This window comes from Dendrobates tinctorius, unplaced genomic scaffold, assembly GCF_039654945.1.
Source record: "Dendrobates tinctorius isolate UK_male_01 unplaced genomic scaffold, ASM3965494v1 ptg000120l, whole genome shotgun sequence".
Taxonomy (NCBI): domain Eukaryota; kingdom Metazoa; phylum Chordata; class Amphibia; order Anura; family Dendrobatidae; genus Dendrobates; species Dendrobates tinctorius.
Window position 1 is genome coordinate 2,197,901 of NW_027361788.1, and position 24,143 is coordinate 2,222,043.

Below are 24,143 nucleotides of genomic sequence, written 5' to 3' on the forward strand. Positions count from 1 at the left end.
TGTGTCTGTGTATGACAGAAGCAGCCAGCTGTAGATGCTGCACAGAGAGCAACACACAAATGATTTATTCCTGATCTATTATGAATATCATATTTTGTTCCTTTTTGTTCCTGAATAAAGAAGCTCTGTTGTCACATGCTTAGAGAGTATCCTGAATAATCCGCTGCCAACAGTGATGCAGAAGAGCACTGTGCGCGCCACGATGGCCCTTTCAAACTTGTTACTGAAGGCCCTGTGTGCGTGCACTCTCATGCGCACACACTGACAGGGACCACAGCTGTGTCTACGTACGCTCTGACAAAGGCAGCGGTGGCGAGCATGTACTGTCAAGTGCCGCTGCGGTCCTTGTCAGCGTGTGCAAGCGACACAGCGCACGCACACAGGGCCTCTAGTAATGCATTTTAAAGGGCTGGCAGACCACTTTGTAGAATATTACCACCAGCCCAGCAGATCAGCATTCTGGGCCTAGGCCCAATGCAGGCCCCCTCTGCTTAGAAGGCCCCATACACTAGTCAGGGCAGTAATGCCCTGATGGCGGCACTGATTCCGCTTAGCTGTGTGTCTGGATGCAGTGAATGACAATTCTGCCATCCAATCTAGGATAGGGGCATGCTGAGCTGTCAGTATGATAAGGGAAAGCTCACTCGTCCAATTGGATGCTGGGATGTACTGAGCGGTCAGTGTCTTTAGTGACAGTGTAGCCATCCAATCAAGACCAGGGTGTGCCAGGGTTTCATTGTTGTGCCTCCTATGTGGAGTGATTACCTGGCTATTTGACCAGCGCTCTGCATTAGATTGCTGACAATTGGAGTTTTGCTCAAGAGTTGTGTGTGCTCTATGCTCCTATTGTTGTATACTGATTTTTGATGATTGACCTCGTGTATGCCTTTGACCATCTGTTTACCTAGTCTATTTTTTGGGTTCCACTACCTTTTTGGAATTCTGACTGATCTGATCTGTGCCTTGACTACGCCTTTGTCTCACCACTCTGACAATGACATACTCTCCTGACTTTTGGCATCGGACATCTTGATTATCCAGCCTCGCAGCTTGTCCATGAGTAGTGGCTAGCATCACAACAGTCAAGTACAGAAGTTCTTAAGCTACAATGTTCCTCTTTAGAGCCAATTTTACAGAAAATCCAGCACTAGCATGCTTCATGGACCGACCTTGTAAATATTTTTGCCTCCTTTATTAATAAAGGATCAACGCATTTCATGAAGCTGTAATGTCCTTATACTAGAAGTGTGAAGAATAAAGAAATGCCATTGAATGATGATCCAGCAAGTGTTTCCCAAATCAACAATTATTACTCCTGGCATAATTTCATGCCAGTACTTAATTTTATGATCATACAATATGCTACCATGGAATTGATGAAAGGTGAAGGCTGCACATGAGGATACAATGAATGCGGCATCACTCTTCATCAATAATGGTGCATAAGTCAATAGAGCTGTTCTCCACCGTCTGTACCGCTATGATAAATGTGTCTCATGAAAAAGCGTCTGACAACATCAATGCAATGAAAGACGGTACCAAGCTGTAGACCGTACAGTGTTAAAGCTTTCCACGTGGACACATAAATAAGCATCAGCTTTTCCATTGTCACTAGAGTACTTATTATTCTCCACCATTTTATCCTATTCATTAATTAGATTGCACATTCCCCGAGCAGCATCGTGATTGATTTCTTCATTCTGCGGGAATATCGATGGCTATTGATGGCATGCTTATTATGTTGGTAGAGTCATTTGGAGACTTTGGTTTTGGATGTTCCTAACATGATTAATAACAGCACAGCTCAGAGTTTGATTCCACTCACACTAATAATTTAACTTTCAGCACTTCTTCAGTATAAATTGCTCAGTTAAGGGGATAGTCCCAACATTTAAAGTTATATCCTGTCTACAGCATAGATGATGACTTTCTAATTGGTAAGTGTATGACCGCTGACACTGTCACCAATACTGAGAAAGTAGTTCTTAAATGCTCCATTAAAGGGAACCTGTTACTAGGTTTTCCACATGTAAAGTACGGCCACCACCATTAGGGCCTTTTCTACAACATACTGGAATCCTGTAAAAAAAAGTCCCTAATCCAGTCAGCAGATCCCAAATATTTGCCTTTATTATACTCTCAATTTGGGCGGTCCGGTCCGATGGGTGTTCCGATCCGCCATCTCTTTTGTCCTTGCGATCACCGTCCTCCTTCCCTGCTTCATGTAGACGACACGTCCTACATCAACAAAGTGACCTCCATCTTGCTCCTGCACATGTGTACTTCTATCTACCCAGAGCAAAGCTCTGTAATGTGCATCTGCCAACTACTTCAGGGCAATTGGTGCTCTTTGGTCTTCCAGGTGCATTTGAGCAATGGCTGGCCATGAACACTGATTCATTCTCTATGGGACTGCTGGTGACAGCACAGTACAGAGTTCAGCCCAATAAAGAATGAGTAAAGAGGCGACTAATGGGCATTTTAAAACCCCTTTTCGAGGATCGTAGAAAGTCTCAGTAGTCATCCTTCACAGATTCGCAACTTAGCACTTATCTTGTGGAGAGGAGATATCTTTAAATGTTGGAAATAACCCTTCAAAGACTATTAACTTGTTTGACATGACAAAAAAAATGATTTCTATATATGTTAGCGGTTACCTTGAGTTAATAAAATTGCACTAAATTTCAGTCACTTTCTGACCCCAATGTGCAATTTAAAGGTAACCTATCAGGTCCCCCATGCCTTCCAACCCAGCAGCATTCACCTATGTATGAGCAAATGCCATGCCTAATCAGCCCTGTATAACCTTATTGAGTGAAAACAAGGTAAAAAAATGTATAATATCTCCGTTTCCTATGCTAATGAGGGCTTTGACTAGTTGATTAGGTGCCCCAGACTAGTCAGCCCTCTTTCCATGTTATCTCTCCCCTGTGGGTGTGATAACACAATTTGCATGAGCGGCATGATCGCCGCTCATGCAAATCTCGCACATGCGCGCTTTTCTTTCCAGCAGCATTACTGCATCTCTCAAGCCAGGTGTACGCTTCAGAGAAGCACACTGCGCATGACCGGAAGTTATCCTCTAACATTCCGCACATGCACGGTTTGTGCCTTTCAAGACGGGAACGTACGTCTGTCTTCACTAGAGATAGGCGGACACATGGATGTTAAGGTCCGGTGGGTTCGGCCGAACAGTTAAAAAAGTTCGGGATTGGGTGCCAGCACTACCCAGAACCGAACCCCAACCCAGACCCCATTCACTTGAATCGGGGGCATGAACATCCAGTGTTTGCCACGTTGTCATTGCATGAAAGCACGGCAAACACTGCTTGTGATCGGCGGTAAGATCATTACTGCCGGTCAGACAGCCCCGATTCCCATGCTGTCAAATGACAACATGAGCCCACAGCTGTGACTGGAGATTAGAAGTTTACCTCCGGTCACTGGCGTTGGCTGGTAGGACTCCTGCTCTCATCAGCCTATGCCTGCTTCCCCGAATTACAGTGAGAGCAGGCAGCGGCTGATGGTAATATTCATCAGCTGGTGCCTGCGCTCTAAATAAATAATTTGTAAAAAACCCGGCATGGGTTCCCCTGTATTTTGATAACCAACCAGGCAAAACTGACAACTGGGAGCTGCAACCCTCAGATGTCAGTGTTAGCAAGGCTGGTTATCAAGAATAGAGGGACCCCCCTATAATAATTTAAAAAAATTCTGGTGCTTTGCTGGGATACTGTTGTTTTTTATTTTTGTTTTATTACAGGACATGAGGGCTTCAATGGAATTAGGTGTTAGGTGAGTATAACTGTTTGTTATTTTTAAATAAAAATGGAAAATTGTGTTCTCTTTTTATTTCAAATAAAGGACTTTATTCTGGCTGTTTTTATTTACCACATAACTATAGGATTAATAATGGTTAGGTTTCTTATAGACACCTCTCCATTACTAATCTGTGGGCTTGATACCACCAAACAATACAAAGGTGACATTAACCCCATAAATATTAATCCCACTTGCCACCGCCACAGGCCAATGTGGAAAAGACAGGCAAAGCGCCATCTAATAGATGCACCTTTTTTGGGCAGCTGCAGGCTGCTATTTTTATGCTGGGGCACCAATAACCATGGCCCCTTACCAGCCTGAGAATACCAGCCCCCAGCTGTCTGCTTTAGAAGAGCTGGTTGTCAAAAATGGGGGATCCAACACCATTTTTAAGAATTATTTATTTAACTAATTTTTAAAAAAATCAGCGTGGAGACCCCTCTATTCTTGATAACCATCCTTGCTAACACTGACAGCTGAGGGTTGCAGTCCCCAACTGTCAGTTTTGCCTGGTTGGTAATCAATAATACAGGAAAACCCATGCCGTTTAGATCGCAGGTGTTGTCAGATGAATACTTCCATCAGCCACCGCCTGTTCTCACTGTTATTAGCGACAGCAGGCATGGGTTGATGGGAGCTGGAGTCCCAGCAGCCGACCCCAGTGGCCAGAGGTAAACTTTTTACCTCCAATCACAGATGCGGGCTCACACTGTCATTTGACAGCATGGGAACCACGCTTGTCTGACCAGCAGTAATGATTTTACCTCCGATCAGAAGGAGTGTTTGCCACGCTGTCATGTCGTCATTAGGGGGCTGAAGAGTAACACCGACTTCCTAATGAAGTGACACGGACTTCCTGGTGAAGTCCATGTTCGGTGTCCATGCCAGAAGAGTAGGTGTTCGGTACAGATGACAAATTTTACTGTTCGGATTCGTCCATCTCTAGTCTTCACTTGGTTTCATATCAGCACAAATTCTATAAAACTTTAGATACTTTTCCCTCTCTCTGTTGCAGATAAAAAGAGGGTAAGAGCAAACAGAACTGTGAGTAGCAGGAGCAGGGTCTTTGACGGATTTACATCTTTTTTTTTTTTTTAAATTGCTCAGGTAGATAATGTGCTTAATGACGCTCTGCTGCAGCAAAATAGAGGCATTTTAAGAAAATTGCTTAACTTTGAATTTTAGGAAGCAAATTAACTTTGATACAAAAAGTCTGAATGAAGGTGTACATTGCCTTTAGAGACATCATATTTTTTCAAAGTATTTAAGACAATAAAGAACACCAACAACATGATTCTTACTAGAGGTAATTACCTATATTAGTTAGTAACTGAATCTTCAGGTGTCTTGCACAATAGTAACGGGCATGTTTTTTTCCACAGACTTTGGATAGAGATGAGAGAGTGGATCGGTTGACAAAAGATCAAGTTTGAGATGAATTTCTTGAACTTCTTGCTTTACATGAATTAGAATATTTTGAGATTAGATTCTCTGTTCCCCCACCAAAAAAAAACTTGCCCAGCACCATTTTCAAAACACTGCTGAAGCATTAGAGAGCAGGCTAACGTCATTTTCCACTGCCACGCAGCCTCCCCATAATGTCCTGCAGTTATGATATCTGGCGGATTATCATACCTTGTATAGCGTTAGTCAGTACCGAGGCCATCATTAATCAGCAATTCCCAGTGGAGCACAATTTGTACGGCAGAGTTGTTTCCCATCTCCAGAGTCACTGGTTAAGGCTCTCTCTCCTGTAGAGTACAAGCTCTTATGGTCTGCGGGGTCCTCTCTCGTCTGTAGAGTGTAATCTCTTATGATAAGTAGGGTCCTCTCTCTCCTGTACAGTGTAAGCTCTTATGGTCAGTGGGGTCCTCTCTCTCCTGTAGATGTAAGCTCTTTTGGTCAGCGGGGTCCTATCTCTCCTGTAGAGTGTAAGCTCTTATGGTCAGTGGGGTCCTCTCTCTCTCCTGTAGTGTATAAGCTCTTATGGTAAGCGGGGTCCTCTCTCTACTGTAGAGTGCAAGCTCTTATGACCATTGGGTTCTTCTCTCTCTTCTGTAGAGTGTAAGCTTTTATGGTCAGCTAGGTCCTCTCTCTCATGTAGCGTGTAAGCTCTTATGGTCAGTGGAGTCCTCTCTCTCCTGTAGAGTGTAAGCTCTTATGGTCAACGGGGTTCTCACTTTCTCCTATAGAGTGTAAGCTCTTATGTTCAGCGGGGTCCTCTCTCTCCTGTAGAGTGTCAGCTCTTATGGTCAGTGGGGTCCTCTCTTTCTCCTGTAGAGTGTAAGCTCTTATGGTCAGCGGGGTCCTCTCTCTCTCCTGTAGAGTGTCAGCTCTTATGGTCAGTGGGGTCCTATCTCTCTCCTGTAGAGTGTAACCTCTTATAGTCAGTGGGGTCCTCTCTCTCTCTCCTGTAAAGTGTAAGCTCAGTGTGAATGCATTCTTAATGGTGGCATGTTGACTGTTGTGGGTGCACAGCCTTTTTTTATAAATAGGGTTTCCAATGAAAAATAATAAATGAGCAAACCAAAACATTATATTTGATGATCTGTATCTTGACTTCCTGCAAGATTTTGAAAATGTTAGGTAGATTATATAGAGCAATTACAGCTTCCTCTTCAGCCCTAACGACTCCGGATGTGTTTTCACCATACCTGGTATGTAATACGTCACTCCATAGGGTTCTTTAAACCTATGCTCCTGCCTCCTAACACATGCGGCGTGACAGGTAATCACCGCAGCTGCACTGTATTGACTTAATTGTAATGTGTATTTAAAATGATACTATTTCAGACGTAACCACCAGCCCCTGATGAAGCCACCTTGTTGGTGACAACACGCGTCGGGCATTTCCACAAGCTCCCCCAATCAGTGGTCTTATTGTCGGTGTGATACCGGGTTTGTGTCTTATGTATTGACATCTTGCATTCTTCTGGGTACTTTACCCATATTCAGGCTCCTTTTTCATGTGTTTGCCTATGCATTATTTTCACTTGGGACCATGTTAGTTGCCAGATGCATAATAGACATTTATGCATGTGTTTTGTGGCTTCTTTTTTGGCTTATTTAAGTGCATGGCTGGTGGTAATATTAGAATAAACTTGGCCAAATCTTTTACCATGGTATGTACAGGGTTTTTCAACAGATATTATAATATGCATGGTGTAAACGTATGTATTTCCCAGTTTGCATGTACCTACTAAATAGCCACTCTGTTTGCCTGTTTGTGGGGAGCTTTAGGCTTCATTATGAGCCAACAGGGTTATGTATTTGTCATGTTTATGACTTTTAATGGTTTTTAATTGGTGTTCTGTCTGCATGTATCTAATAAAATATTTTGTATTTTGTGGTGATCCCTGTTATGGTCTGCAGCTTTTTCTTTTTATTAGACTTGTCTCCCTGATTCATCGCATGAAGTTAAGGTCCCTATTCCATCGTAACGCTTGTGGTTTGAAAAGGGGTAAGAAACAAATCCCTACAAAGCACACACACAATCAAGGGTACCGTAGCAGAGTGTTTTAGGACGTGGAAAGTGATGTTGGCAAAATCCCTCCCTTATTGTCATGAAGATGTCACATCTCCCTGGAAAACCTGGAGTTAGAGGGTCATGTTGAGTAATGAATCGCAGGCCTTCTTTATAGATGGTGTGATTTGTGTCCCATATTAAATGGATCTTGTTTCCTCTGGTGCTAAAGAGGTTAAGGACCCATTATACGCTGGTCAGAAAAATGCTGCTCCATTTCAGTTGCTTCTGATCTGGTCATTGCCTCTTCTTAAATAAACTGGTCAGACCTTCTTGTCCCTGCCAATTGAAAGATTCATCTTCCTGTGCTGTGTGCTAAAGCTAAGCAGTCAGAGTAGAGTTGTTGTAGTAGTGTTCTGTGGTTTTCTGTAGTACGTGTGTGTTTAGATCCTGGTCCCTATTCCCATTTTAGGGCCTGTCACACTAAGCGATATCGCTAGCAATATCGCTATAACGTCACTGGTTTTGTGACGTTATAGCGATATTGCTAGCGATATCACTATGTGTGATACTTACCTCCGACCGGCTCCCCCGCTGATTATCGCTGATCGCACGAGAACGTCCTGGACCGTTTCTCGTCGTCAGCTTCCTGCTGGGCTTCCTGTGGCCCGGACAAGCGACGCGTGGACGCGGGAGGACGTCAGGATCGCCTCGTCTGACAGGTAAGTAGCGACCCCCGACCGCTGCTATGTCGCTGGTGAGATCTGCCTGTGTGGCAGCTCACTAGCGACCACTTAGCGATGCACCAGCGATCCTGACCGCGTCATATCACTGGTCGGGATCGCTGGTGCATCGCTAAGTGTGACAGTACCTTTAGTGTATTTCTCCCTGTCCCTATCCTCCTCCCTACTGTTGGTTAGTGTTTTTGTATGTCAGAGGTTTTCTGTTATCCCTGTTTTGTTTCTGTGTCTTGTTTATCTTACATTTCTGTCCCAGGCCTCAATGGGTGGAGGAGGGGACAGGTCAGAGTTTAACAGGAGCATAGTAAGTTCAGAAACTGTCCCTCTCTACCTTCAAGCGTTCCCCTAGGACAGGGATAGCTACGGTTCCAGTTCCAGGGACAGTTTGAGGCCACCTGCCTTACCAAAGACTGTCACGGCATCACATTTATTTTGCAACTATCCAATGCTTTGTCGGGTAATACTGTAGCATCGAAAATAACCACATGTCTGATGGTTCTCACCATTCATCAAATCATGGATTTGGTTTTATCTTTAGCATTCAAGGGGCCCAGAACAGTTAGCGTTACAACTAAGAACATTATAAATTTCTTTTAAGAAATGAAATATATCAATTTACATTTGAGCATAGAAAAACCCCATATTTTAACTATTAAGGATACAAATGGACATTCTTTTGGAAGTGCTTGGTGAATTTGTATTGGTTTTAAAAAAAACCTCACTCCATACAGTAGAAGGTCTGTAATATACAAATTTGTAGAAGCTGCTATTTTACAAATAGCCTGGCAAAAAAATACGTACAGATACAGTGGGGAAAAAAAGTATTTAGTCAGTCAGCAATAGTGCAAGTTCCACCACTTAAAAAGATGAGAGGCGTCTGTAATTTACATCATAGGTAGACCTCAACTATGGGAGACAAACTGAGAAAAAAAATCCAGAAAATCACATTGTCTGTTTTTTTTTCATTTTATTTGCATATTATGGTGGAAAATAAGTATTTGGTCAGAAACAAGCAATCAAGATTTCTGGCTCTCACAGACCTGTAACTTCTTCTTTAAGAGTCTCCTCTTTCCTCCACTCATTACCTGTAGTAATGGCACCTGTTTAAACTTGTTATCAGTATAAAAAGACACCTGTGCACACCCTCAAACAGTCTGACTCCAAACTCCACTATGGTGAAGACCAAAGGACACCAGAAACAAAATTGTAGCCCTGCACCAGGCTGGGAAGACTGAATCTGCAATAGCCAACCAGCTTGGAGTGAAGAAATCAACTGTGGGAGCAATAATTAGAAAATGGAAGACATACAAGACCACTGATAATCTCCCTCGATCTGGTGCTCCACGCAAAATCCCACCCCGTGGGGTCAGAATGATCACAAGAACGGTGAGCAAAAATCCCAGAACCACGCGGGGGGACCTAGTGAATGAACTGCAGAGAGCTGGGACCAATGTAACAAGGCCTACCATAAGTAACACACTACGCCACCATGGACTCAGATCCTGCAGTGCCAGACGTGTCCCACTGCTTAAGCCTGTACATGTCCGGGCCCGTCTGAAGTTTGCTAGAGAGCATTTGGATGATCCAGAGGAGTTTTGGGAGAATGTCCTATGGTCTGATGAAACCAAACTGGAACTGTTTGGTAGAAACACAACTTGTCGTGTTTGGAGGAAAAAGAATACTGAGTTGCATCCATCAAACACCATACCTACTGTAAAGCATGGTGGTGGAAACATCATGCTTTGGGGCTGTTTCTCTGCAAAGGGGCCAGGACGACTGATCCGGGTACATGAAAGAATGAATGGGGCCATGTATCGTGAGATTTTGAGTGCAAGCCTCCTTCCATCAGCAAGGGCATTGAAGATGAAACGTGGCTGGGTCTTTCAACATGACAATGATCCAAAGCACACCGCCAGGGCAACGAAGGAGTGGCTTCGTAAGAAGCATTTCAAGGTCCTGGAGTGGCCTAGCCAGTCTCCAGATCTCAACCCTATAGAAATCCTTTGGAGGGAGTTGAAAGTCCGTGTTGCCAAGCGAAAAGCCAAAAACATCACTGCTCTAGAGGAGATCTGCATGGAGGAATGGGCCAACATACCAACAACAGTGTGTGGCAACCTTGTGAAGACTTACAGAAAACGTTTGACCTCTGTCATTGCCAACAAAGGATATATCACAAAGTATTGAGATGAAATTTTGTTTCTGACCAAATACTTATTTTCCACCATAATATGCAAATAAAATGAAAAAAAAACAGACAATGTGATTTTCTGGATTTTTTTTTCTCAGTTTGTCTCCCATAGTTGAGGTCTACCTATGATGTAAATTACAGACGCCTCTCATCTTTTTAAGTGGTGGAACTTGCACTATTGCTGACTGACTAAATACTTTTTTTCCCCACTGTATGTGTCATACAGGATGGTACAAGTTATATTATTTCTCTTAGCTTTATTCAGTCATAACAAGGTCAAGTTCTCCATTATCTATTTGGAAATTACATTTATTATCTCTTTGGCACAATTTTCTTTCTTCTCACCCAATAATTTTCAACCATATTAAAGTTCTACACTATTGTCTGTTTACTAGTTGTAGGAAAACAAAAAATGGAAATCTGCAACGTAAGACTGCAAGAACAGGAGCTACAAAACCTACAGTGCCTATTGAATTCTTGGACAAAACAGTTCATACAACAAGCATCCTCCGAGCACAATGATTACAAAGTGCTTGGCATGAAACTTTGTGATTCTTTACTCACTCAAAATCCATTTCAGACTAGCAGACTCCTGATGATGGAAGCAGCAGGGCAGATTTTACCTGTTATAGGAAAATACAAGTAAAAGGATTGGAGCATGGTAGTTTGCAAGTTGAAAGCATTAGGTATAAAATCACTAAACTTTCTTCAGAGCAACATGTTAAATGTGGGAAATAACAAATATAATAGGATTGTGAAAAATAATTGGCATCCAAAGCCTCAGCAGTTTTTTTTTTATACTAAGTGTTTCTCTGGATCAAGATACTTTGTTGCTTACACCTGTCACAGTTCCGCCTATCAGTGTGTCTGGAAACAGTGAGTGTCAGTTCAGCCATCCAATCTAGGACAGGGATATGCTGAGCTGTCAGTATGGTGATGGACAACTCAGCCATCCAATCGAAGGCTGGGACGTGATGAGCTGTCAGTGTATTGAGTGACCGCTCAGCCGTCCAATCAGGGCCTGAGAGTGCCAGGACATATTCCATGTGTCTGCTATTTGAGTGTTTACCTGGCAACTTAGCTGGCTTTCTTCCATCAATTAGCGCCAGTTGTAGCTTCGCTCTTCTCTTTGTTCTTGTATTTGATGTTTGTTGCCCGACTTTGGACTTTGCCTTTGACCATCCATTTGCCTTGCCCTTTTGTCTTGATCCACTACCTTCCTGGAATTCTGACCTCATACTGTGACCTGACTTTGCCTTTGACTTAAGGCCCTGTCTCACATAGCGAGATCGCTAGCGAGATGTGACACATAGTGGCGACCGGCCCCCCGCTAGATATCGCTGATCATGCTTGAATATCCTGGGCCATTTTTTCATCATCGGCATCCCGCTGACCAGCATGCATTGCTGTGTTTGACGCCGACGAGCAACCTCGTTGGCGACACAGTACTCAGGGATGCAGGCTGGAATCGTTCAGAATAGCTGCTGTGTGACAACACACCAGCGATTCTTACAAGGTCGCATCGTTGTTGGGATCGCTGGTGCGTCGTTGAAGAGATCTGCCTGTTTGGCAGCTTACTAGCGACCATGTAGCGACGATCCCTACCAGGTCGTATCGTCGGGATCACTGATGCGTCGCTATGTGAAACGGGACCCTTACTCCTTTGTATATGATGAGCCCTCTTGATATCTGACCCCGGACCTCTTGACTACCCAAGCTTCATAGCTTGTCCATGGTTAGTGACCAGTGTCCCAGCACCCATATCAAAGATACATGACTGGGTAGTGAGTGGCTTCTTTTTCTTACTTTATTAAAAATGTTAATATCATGATATATGGAGAAGCAGACATGCTGCACTGCTGGCGTATCGGTGAATAAAATTGTCCAAAGGCCTTTGTTTGCAGGTAAGGTTTGCGTTTTATTCTCAATTCATTTCACTGTATTACTAACTTCTTCAGGAGATGAAGAAGTTAGTTGTACTTTGAAACACTTTAGAATAAACTGAAAACCTTTCCTGCAAACCATTATGTCATCAGTGCAGCATGTCTGCTTCTCCGTATAACCTGATTTCTCCAACCGGCGGAGGAGCAGCTGCTACTGGATATTCATATTGAGCCCTTCTAAAAGTTGTGCTGTCTCACAACTTAACCATTTTAGCAGTTGCCGCAAAACAAAATGCATTTGTCCAGATAATGTCCTAATTTGGCTTTTCTTATCATTTCTGTTCTAAAAAAACCCCATCTATCCTTCTCATAAGAACTCCTAACTAGCCCCACCACTCTGAGTGATAATTCAGCAAATCCAAGTGCTGAATTCACCTTCTGACTTCACTTTCTGTCAGAGGTGTACACAGAAATCATCCGGTCCCATAGCGTAAGTCCTACTTCATCTCCGATCACTTCCTCACTTAGTAGAGCAGGCTGGATCATTGCGCATATATGCAGTTACAGGAGGGCAACTTCCTACCTGTTAAAGATAGAGCGCAAATCATATAAGCATTTACACAGTAATTTTGCCCCTATTGAATCCATTTAGTGTCTGCACCCTCCACACGAAGAGTATGATGCCAACAAATCTTCCCCCATACACAGTATTATAATGCCACACTGAATTCCCCCACAGTACCTACCAGAAGAACATCATGATGACCCCACAATGACCTCACCCAAGTATGATGCCCCCACAGTGCCCTATCACAGCATGATCTTCTCACAATGCCCCCAGCATAGTATTACTGTAATAATAAGCTGTGATACTTTAGAAAATTTGTTGCTGGATGTGACATTAATGAGTAGAGACTGCTATTTGCTGGCCAGTCGAAATCACGTGGAACCAAATTGTGCTGGAAGATTTGGAGGAGGAGCGACTTCATGTGGTGGACTGGATCAGGTGACCCACAGGAAGGACTTTCAGGATATAAAAGTCCTGTGCTCCAAACCGCAAGGAGATTTGGCGCTAGAGAAGAGAGTGGAGCTGAAAGGCTCCAGGAATGTCACTGAGGCCAGCATGACAGACCTCAGCGGGAAGTCGACACCAGGGAAAGATCAGACATCACCTGACAAGGCCCATATACTGCTCAGAAGAACTCCAAGTCCCATCTGCACTAGTCAGGACTGAGATCCATGCCTCACATGAGTAAAACCAAGAAGAACAGACCTGTCAAGAGCTGAGGCCTAGTTTGCTCCGCTCCAATCCAGAGAGTCTTCCGTTGGCGGTGAAGCTAAGAAGATACATGAAGAGACTGCAACAGGCGAGGCCCGTCTGTGACTACAGAGGGACGCTTGTGTGAGCAGAACTGTCACTCCCAGCTATTATGAACAGTACCGGGGACACATGGGATTAGGGTATCGGGTTGGGAAGGGGCCAAATGGTACGTGGGAGGCTCAATGGGATTTACTAGACTACATCAGGAAGAGACTTGTGGTCTAGCATGAAAACCCAGTGACCCCCGCTGGGGCCTGATTTGCAGAGACAGAGAGAGAACTCACGTGGTGACTCCCATGACTGGGTGTACCACCATTGTGAACAGAACATCAATGCTATACCTAGAAACACTTCCTTAGCTTTTCAAGTTTATTTTTATCTTTGAAAGTTAATCTGACTAATTACTAACACTGACTGTTCAGAGTATACAAATAGAACTAGAATCATCCCTGATTGTTTTTGCCTCGTGCCTCTGTGTGTTGCATTCAAACACCTGCATGAAATTATAGCCCCGCAGTTCCCCATACACATTATGAGGCCTGTGTAGTCTCCACACAGTATGATGGTTGCAGTGACCCACAACACAATATGATTACCTCCACAGTCCCAACACACAGCATGATGGTCCCACAGAATCCAAACCCATATTATGATTCCCACTGCCATCACACATAGTTTGATGACCCTCACACAGTATGTTGTGGTCTTCTGGCTCCACACTGCCATGGTAACTCCGTGACAGTTGAGCTGCTCTGCTGTGTTTTCTGAGGCTCAATCTATTGAGAAAGGAGAGGGGTAATATTAAAGTAGAGACAGTTTGCAAAAAAGAAACTCACAAGATCTCTGGAGAAAAGAAAAACTGCTAAAAATGCAGGATAAAAGCGAAACGTCTGCAGGCGCCTCTGCATAGTTCCCCTCCTCCCACCATGTGGGTGAAACGGAGGCCAGGGGTGTAGTCATGGCTGACGGTGGCAGTACTGGCACACCATGGCTCCCAGTCACATTAACACATTGTAGCCAACTCACTTGTAAGTCCAGGTCCTTTCCACACTGCCGGGCTCCTTTTCTTTTAGCACCACACAACAACTTTACACAGCTCATCCAGTTTAGTCACAGAAACAGCACAAGATTCTTCGCAGAATATAACCATTCCATTCCCTGTACTGTCCCTAACTCCTCCAGGAATATCACATTTCCATACCAGATCTGCCGGTACTGCAGCTTCCTGACTGGTCAGATTAACCCGCTTCAGTAGTTCCCCGCACACTTCCCTCTCCGAAGGTGAAGTTGAAGGATGGCTCTTCCATTCCTTTCCAGGTCCTAGGCTTCGGACGTTAAGGGTTGTTCCCACAAAGTTAGCTGCTACCATTCTTATGCTGTCCTTGTAACGAATGGAAGCGGAGGCAGAGATGGTGAAGTTCACATTCGTTTTTATTTTTAAAGTGGAACCTCGGGACCACGGTCCGGGGGGCTCCGAAGGGGGCATGACTAGTGAGCCCCGAGCACCTGTAGTAAAGCCCCTCAGACAGGGCCAGAATGGAATACCTGGAGGACACAGGTGCTACCTCCAGTTAGACCCCGAACGCGTGGCAGCTGTCCCAGCGGGACCAAAAGGGATAACAGTAGTTACAGCAGAGTCTGTAATGAGCTGGGTCCTGGATCCGGGTAGATGGTAAGGAATCGGTTCCAGTGACCTTCTCACAGTACTCAGACATGGATCAGATGGCTGTTGGCGGAACGGGATGGCTTTCGCCCAAATGGTTGCAGATATAACCAGGAAGCACCGGATACAGATATGCTGTGGAGACAGAGAGCATTAGGAAATGCACAGAGACTGCACACGCAGCGCAGACAGGTTAGCATGAGAACCGGATGTAGCAATGATAGATACTCATTGCTCCGGCGCTCTCCCTATGGAGGAGAGGCCAGAAATAGCAGCCAATGCACTGCCATTGGTTAATTGCATTTTTTGAATAATGCACGCCGTCCCTTTAAGAAGGCAGGAGAGCGGGCGGGCATGCCCTAATAGCCTTAGCTACAGATCTCCCCACAGGGCGCCAGGAGGTGGAGGCAGGAGGGAGACCTGAACGCTGAGCAGCAGCATGAGATCCAGAGGAGGCCGGCTGACACCCAAAGACAGCACGTAAGGCTCGAGGTGAGGGCCCAGAATGAGGGGCAGTGGCACACCTGGGCGCCGCGCCTGGACAAGGACCGGGTGTAACAGTATCCCCCTCTTTACACCCCCTCTTCTTCAAGCCTGCGTAGAATTTTTTAAGGAGAAGGGGCACCTGGATGTTCTCTCTAGGCTCCCACGATCTCTCCTCATTACCAAAACCCTTCCAGTCCACCAGGTAGTAGGTCTTACCCCTTACTTTTTTCACGGCCAGGATATGTTTTACCTCAAAAACATCATCCTCTGAGACAGGGTCAGGACTGGTACCCGGATCGTTAAAGAAGGGGCTCAAAACTACTGGTTTGAGGAGAGAAACGTGAAAGGAGTTAGGCACACGTAGAGAAGTAGGCAACTTCAGCTTGTAAGAGACTGGATTGATTTGTCTCAAGATCTCAAATGGTCTGATGAACCGGGGACCCAATTTGTAGGATGGCATCTTTAAACGGATATACTTCGAAGAGAGCCATACCTTGTCTCCGGGGCGAAAGATAGGCGCATCCAAAGGTTTCTTGTCCGCATGCCTTTTCATACACTGGGAGGCTTTCTCCAGAGCTGTTTTGGTGTCCCTCCAGACCTTAGAAAAATCGTCAGAGAAAGTATCGGCAGCCGGAATGCCAGATGATCCGGAGATGGGAAGAGGTATTCCAGGTTGCAGTCTGAAGACAATCTGAAAGGGAGACTTTCCAGAAGATTCACTTACTTGGCTGTTGTAGGAAAATTCGGCCCAGTCGTCATGATGAACGTTGACAAAGTGATGCAGGAATCCAGCCAGGATTTGATTTGTCCTCTCCACTTGTCCATTGGACTGGGGATGGTATGCTGAGGAAAAATCCAGTTCAATTCTTACCAATTTACAAACTGCTCTCCAGAATCTTGAGGTGAACTGGACTCCTCTGTCGGAAACGATGTGGAGAGGGAAACCATGGAGATGTAAGATGTGCCGAATGAACAGATGCGCCAACTCAGGAGCAGTTGGTAGACCGGGTAGCGGAACGAAGTGGGCCATTTTAGAGAAGCGGTCCACCACTACCCACACCACAGAACTGCCAGACAAGATCAGAAGATCTGTGATGAAGTCCATTGCTATCTGTTGCCAGGGAGCAGACAGAATTGGTAGGGGCTGGAGCCTACCTGCGGGTAGATGCTTGGCCGTCTTGTTACGGGCACAAGAAGGGCAGGCTGTGACATACTCCTGAATGTCCTTAGCCATAGCAGGCCACCAATAGTACCGGGAGATGAGTTGCAGAGTCTTTCTCTTACCGGCGTGACCAGCCAACTTGGATGAATGACCCCACCGAAGGACACGAGTACGTTCAGAAGCTGACACGAAAGTCTTCCCAGGGGGAAGCCGGATAAGGTCAGAAGAAGGGACAGTGACTAACCTTGAGGGTTCAACAATGTGCTGCGATTCTTCTTCCTGATCAGGAGGTAGAAAGGCTCTGGAAAGTGCATCTGGTTTGACATTTTTGTCAGCTGGGCGAAAATGAAGAACAAAATTAAAGCGAACAAAAAACAAAGCCCAGCAAGCTTGACGAGGATTCAGCCTTTGCGCAGTTTGGAGGTAAGCAAGGTTTTTGTGATCGGTGTATATGACTACCTGATGAAAACTCCTTCTAGAAGATGCCTCCACTCCTGCAGAGCCAACTTGATAGCAAACAATTCCTGATCTCCAATGGAATAATTTCTCTCTGCGGAAGAAAAAACCTTGGAAAAAAAACCACAGGAGTGCATTCGCCCGGTGGACGATTTCTGGGTTAGTACGACTCCCGCACCTACTGAAGAGGCATCGACCTCAAGAAAAAATTGTTCATTAGAGTCAGGATGATGAAGAACAGGTGCAACAGCAAGGGCCTTTTTTAGAGAAACAAAAGCCTCCTCCGCATCAGGGGGCCAATCCTTAGGATTTGAACCATTCCGAGTCAGAGCCGAGATGGGCGCCACTCGGGTGGAGAAGTTAGGAATGAATTGTCTGTAGTAGTTGGTGAAGCCCAGAAATCGCTGTATGGCCTTCAGCCCAGACGGACGAGGCCACTTCTCTGGATCCATTTTTAATCCTGTGCAGGAAACAATGTAACCGAGGAAAGGCAAAGAGGATTGTTCAAAAAGGCACTTTTCAAACTTGGCATACAGTCTGTTCTCCCTGATCCTCTGTAAGACTAGGCGTACTTGTCTCCGGTGCGAGACCAAGTCAGTGGAAAAAATCAGAATGTCGTCCAGGTAGACAACAACCCAGGTGTAAAGCAGATCCCTGAAAATGTCAATGACAAACTTTTGGAAAACAGCGGCTGCATTGCTTAGACCAAACGGCATTACCAGGTACTCGTAGTGACCATCACGGGTGTTGAAGGCTGTTTTCCATTCGTCACCATCCCTGATTCGGATCAAGTTGTAGGCACCTCTGAGATCCAGCTTGGTGAAGATCTTGCCCCCTCGGAGACGGTCAAACAGTTCTAAAATTAGAGGCAAAGAGTACCTGTTTTTTAAAGTGATCTGGTTCAGTCCCCAGTAGTCGATACAGGGCCGCAAGGATCCATCCTTTTTCTTCACGAAGAAGAAGCCTGCTCCTGCCGGTGATGATGATTTTTGGATAAACCCTCTGGCCAAATTCTCCTGGATGTAGTCCGACATAGCCTGAGTCTCTGCCTGGGAAAGAGGGTAAACTCTCCCACGGGGAGGAGATGTTCCAGGAAGAAGATCTATCAGACAGTCATACGACCTGTGAGGGGGAAGCTTTTCAGCTTCCTTTTTCCCGAAGACATCCCAGAAGGACCAGTAAGCGGATGGTAATCCAGGCAGGGGGCAGGGTAGCAGGTTGGACCGGGGGTGAAACTGGTTCAATCCGGGTTAAGCAACAGTCTGAGCAGGAATCTCCCCAATGTAGAATTTCGCCTGTTCTCCAATTAACCCCTTCATGACCCAGCCTATTTTGACCTTAATGACCTGGCCATTTTTTGCAATTCTGACCAGTGTCACTTTATGAGGTAATAACTCTGGAACGCTTCAACGCATCCTAGCGATTCTGAGAATGTTTTTTCGTGACATATTGGGCTTCATGTTAGTGGTAAATTTAGGTCAATAATTTTTGCGTTTATTTGTGAAAAAATCAGAAATTTGGCGAAAATTTTGAAAATTTCGCAATTTTCAAATTTTGAATTTTTATTCTGTTAAACTAGAGAGTTATGTGACACAAAATAGTTACTAAATAACATTTCCCACATGTCTACTTTACATCAGCACAATTTTGGAAGCAAAATATTTTTTTGTTAGGAAGTTATAAGTTAAAAGTTGACCAGCGATTTCTCATTTTTACAACAAAATTTACAAAACCATTTTTTTTATGGACCACCTCACATTTGAAGTCACTTTGAGGGGTCTATATGGCAGAAAATACCCAAAAGTGACACGATTCTAAAAACTGCACCCCTCAAGCTACTCAAAACCACATTCAAGAAGATTATTAACCCTTCAGGTGTTTCACAACAGCTAAGGCAATGTGGAAGGAAAAAATGGACATTTTAATTTTTCCAACACAAATTTCCTTTCAGCATCAATTTTTTCATTTTCACATGGGCAACAGGATAAAATGGATCCTAAAATTTGTTGGGCAATTTCCCCTGAGTACACCGATACCTCATATGTGGTCATAAACCACTGTTTGGGCGTACGGCAGGGCTCAGATGGGAAGGAGCACCATTTGACTTTTTGAATGGAAAATATGCTGGAATATTTAGCGGTTGCCATGTCGCGTTTGGAGAGTCGCTGTGTGCCTAAACACTGGAGCTCCCCCACAAGTGACCCCATTTTGGAAACTAGACCCCCCAAGGAACTTATCTAGATGCATAGTGATCACTTTGAACCCCCAGGTGCTTCTCAAATTGATCTGTTAAAAAAAAAAAAAGTACTTTTTTTTCACAAAAATTATCTTTTAGCCTCAGTTTTTTCATTTTCACATCGGCAACAGGATAAAATGGATCCTAAAATTTGTTGGGCAATTTCTCCTGAGCACACCAATACCTCATATGTGGTCATAAACCACTGTTTGGGTGCAGGGCAGGGCCCGGAAGGTAAGGAGCGCCATTTGACTTTTTGAATGGAAAATTAGCTCCAATCGTTATCGGACACCATGTCGCGTTTGGAGAGCCCCTGTGTGCCTAAACATTGGAGCTCCCCCACAAGTGACACCATTTTGGTAACTAGACCCCTTAAGGAACTTATCTAGATGTGTAGTGAGCACTTTGAACCCCCAAGTGCCTCACAAAAGTTTATAACATTGAGCAGTGAAAATAAAAAATCATTTTTTTTTCCTCAAAAATGATTTTTTAGCACGCTATTTTTTATTTTCACAAGGGTAACAGGAGAAATTGGACCACAAAAGTTGTTGTCCAGATTGTCCTGAGTACGCTGGTACCCCATATGTGGGGGGGGGGCACTGTTTGGGTGCACGGCAGGGCGCAGAAGGGAATGAGCGCCATTTGACTTTTTGAAATGAAAATTGGCTCCAATCATTAGCGGACACCATGTCGTGTTTGGAGATCCCCTGTGTGCCTAAACTTTGGAGCTCCCCCACAAATGACCCCATTTTGGAAACTAGACCCCCTAAGGAACTTATCTAGATGCATAGTGAGCACTTTGAACCCCCAGGTGATTCACAGAAGTTTATAATGCAGAGCAGTGAAAATAAAAAATCTTTTTTTTTCCTAAAAAAAAATTTTTTAGTCTGCAATTTTTTATTTTCACAAGGGTACCAGGATAAATTGGACCCCAAAAGTTGTTTTCCAGTTTGTCCTGAGTACGCTGGTACCCCATATGTGGGGGGAGACCACTGTTTGGGCACACGTCGGGGCTCGGAAGGGAAGTAGTGACATTTTGAAATGCTGACTTTGATGGAATAGTCTGCGGGCATCATGTTACATTTGCTGAGCCCCTGTGTGCCTAAACAGTAGAAACCCCCCACAAGGGACCCCATTTTGGAAACAAGACCCCCCAAGGAACTTATCTAGATGTGTGGTGAGCACCTTGAACCCCAAGTGCTTCACAGAAGATTGTAACGCAGAGCCGTGAAAATAAAAAATCATTTTTTCCCTAAAAAAAAATGATTTTTAGCCTGCAATTTTTTTTTCACAAGGGTAACAGGAGAAATTGGACCCCAAAAGTTGTTGTCTAGTTTGTCCTGAGTACGCTGATACCCCATATGTGGGGGATGACCACTGTATGGGCACACGTCAGGGCTCGGAAGGGAAGTAGTGACGTTTTGGTATGCAGACTTTGATGGAATGGTCTGCGGGCATCATGTTACATTTGCAGAGCCCTTGATGTTCCTAAACTGTGGAAACCCCCACAAGTGACCCCATTTTGGAAACTAGACCCCATAAGGAACTTGCCTAGATGTGTGGTGAGCACCTTGAACCCCGAAGTGCTTCACAGAAGATTGTAACGCAGAGCCATGAAAATAAAAAATCTTTTTTTTTCCTCAAAAAATGAAATTTTAGCTCGCAATTTTTTATTTTCACAAGGGTCACAGGAGAAATTGGACCCCAAAAGTTGTTGTCCAGTTTGTCCTGAGTACGCTGGTACCCCATATGTGGGGGGAAACCACTGTTTGGGCACACGTTGGGTCTCAGCAGGGAAGTAGTGACATTTTGAAATGCTGACTTTGATGGAATGGTCTGCGGGCGTCATGTTACATTTGCTGAGCCCCTGTGTGCCTAAACAGTAGAAACCTCCCACAAGTGACCCCATTTTGGAAACTAGACCCCCCAGGGAACTTATCTAGATGTATGGTGAGCACCTTGAACCCCCAAGTGCTTCACAGAAGTTTATAACGCAGAGCCGTGAAAATAAAAAATCATTTTTTTCCCTCAAAAAAAATGATTTTTAGCCCGCAATTTTTTTTTCACAAGGGTAACAGGATAAATTGGACCCCAATAGTTGTTGTCCAGTTTGTCCTGAGTACGCTGATACCCCATATGTGTGGGGGAACCATTGTTTGGGCACACGTCAGGGCTCGGAATGGAAGTAGTGACGTTTTGAAATGCAGACTTTGATGGAATAGTCTGCAGTCGTCATTACGTTTGCAGAGCCCCTGATGTGCCTAAACAGTGGAAACCCCCCACAAGTGACCCCATTTTGGAAACTAGACCTTCCAAGGAACTTATGTAGATGTATGGTGAGCACTTTCAACCCCCAAGTGCTTCACAGAAGTTTATAATGCAGAGACATGAAAATGAAAATAACATTTTTTTTCCACAAAAATAATTTTCTAGCCCCCAATTTTTTATTTTCCCAAGGGTAACAGGAGAAATTAGACCCCAAAAGTTGTTGTGCAATTTTTCCTGAGTACGCTGATACCCCATATGTGGGGGTAAACCACTGTTTGGGCACACGTCGGGGCTTGGAAGGGAGTGAGCACCATTTGACTTTTTGAACGCAAAATTGGCTAGAATCAAAGGTTGCACCATGTCGCGTTTGGAGACCCCCTGATGTGGCTAAACAGTGGAAACCCCTCAATTCTAACTCCAACCCTAACCCCAACACACCCCTAACCACAACCCTAACCCCAACACATCCCTAACCCTAATCCCAACCCTAACCCTAACCCCAACACACCCCTAAACCCAACACTAACCATAACACTAACCACAAGCCTAACCCTAATTCTAACCCTAACCCTCTTTCCAACCCTAACCCTCTTTCCAACCCTAACCCTAATTCCAACCCTAACCCTCTTTCCAACCCTAACCCTCTTTTCAACCCTAACCCTCTTTCCAACCCTAACCCTCTTTCCAACCCTAACCCTAACCCTCTTTCCAACCCTAACCCTCTTTCCAACCCTAACCCTAACCCTATTTCTAACCCTAACCCTAACCCTAACCCTCTTTCCAACCCTAACCCTAACCCTGATGGAAAAATAAAAATAAAAATATTTTCTTTATTTTATTAGTTCTTCCTACCTATGGGGGTGATAATCGGGGGGTTCATTTACTTTTTATTTCATTTTGATCACTCTGAGAGTGATCAAAATGAAATAATGGAATCTGCAGCCGGCAGATTCGGGCAGGCGCACTGCGCATGCGCCCGCCATTTTCTAAGATGGCGGCGCCCATGAACCGAACCCGCCGGACACCGGGAGCGACGGGGGGACTTGGAAGGTGCCGGGGGCGGTGAGAGTGGGTGAGGGGGGGATCGGAAGCTGGCGGGGAGCGAAGGGAATGGGAGGGGGGGCAGATGATGACAGCGGCGGCAGATCGCCGCTGTCATTCAGTGGCAGGGGGGGCGATCGCCGGTGGGGGGGTCAAATCGGTGTCTCCAGCCATGTCCGATGCTACTGCAGCATCGGCCATGGCTGGATTGTAATATTTCATCAATTTTCATTGATGAAATATTACTATCGCTCTGATTGGCTGTTTCACTTTTAACAGCCAATCAGAGCGATCGTAGCCACGTGGGGGAGAAGCCACGCCCCCTGTGGTGAATTACAAAGCCCCCTGTATCTGCGGGTCAGGTGACCTTTCATTGACCCCGGTCACCCGACCCGCAGGGGGGCTTTGAATTCATGACACAGGGTATGCGTCATAGGTCGGATTGGCACCGACTTTCATGACGCATACGCTGTGTCACAGGTCGGGAAGGGGTTAAGAACTGGTGTTCGTGTTTCTGAAACCAAGGCAAACCTAGAAGCAAGGGGTGAGACAAACCAGGGTACACATAAAAACGGATTCTTTTAGAATGCATAAGACCTACCCGGAGTTCCACTGGCACAGTCTGGAACTGGACGGGTTCAGTCAGTGGCTGGCCATCAACAGCGGTCACCCGCAGTGGATTGGGTAGAGCCTGAACTGGTAAGCGGTAGCGATCCACAAGCGTCTGCTGGATAAAACTCCCGGCGGCTCCGGAGTTCAACAGACAGAGTCCAGAAAATTTTACTGCTCCACAGGTCACGGAGACTGAGATCTGCAATGAAGGAGAGGAATGTTCTCTACCTAGGGTGGCCTCTCCTACCAAACCTAGGCACAGGAGTTTCCCGACTTCTTTGGACAGGAGCGGATCAGGTGTTCAGAACTACCACAATATAGACAGCTTCCGTCTTTGCGATGCGGCTCCTGGCGGCGGCTGGCCAGACTTACTCGATCTACCTCCATATCATTGGGAGAAGAAGATGAGGTAGCCATCTTGGAAGAACTAGAGTCCAGGTGGTAGAACCTCTTGTCTTGCTTTATCTCCATGGAACGCTACTGAAAACGCAGGTCAATCCGGGTTGCCAAGGAAATCAGGTCATCCAAGATGGTAGGTCTGTCCCGTCCCGCCAGCTCATCCTTAATTTTTCCAGATAGGCCCTCCCAGAAGATAGCCAGCAAGGCCTCATTGTTCCAGGACAGCTCAGACGAGAGGGTGCGGAACTGAACAGCATACTGAGCCACCGTGAGGGTTCCTTGGCGTAAACTAAGCAGGGCAGAAGTGGTCAACGTGACCCAGCCAGGTTCATCAAAGGTCCTGTGAAAAGTCTCTAGGAAAGATTGAAGATCATTAACCAGCGGGTCTCCTCTCTCCCATAAT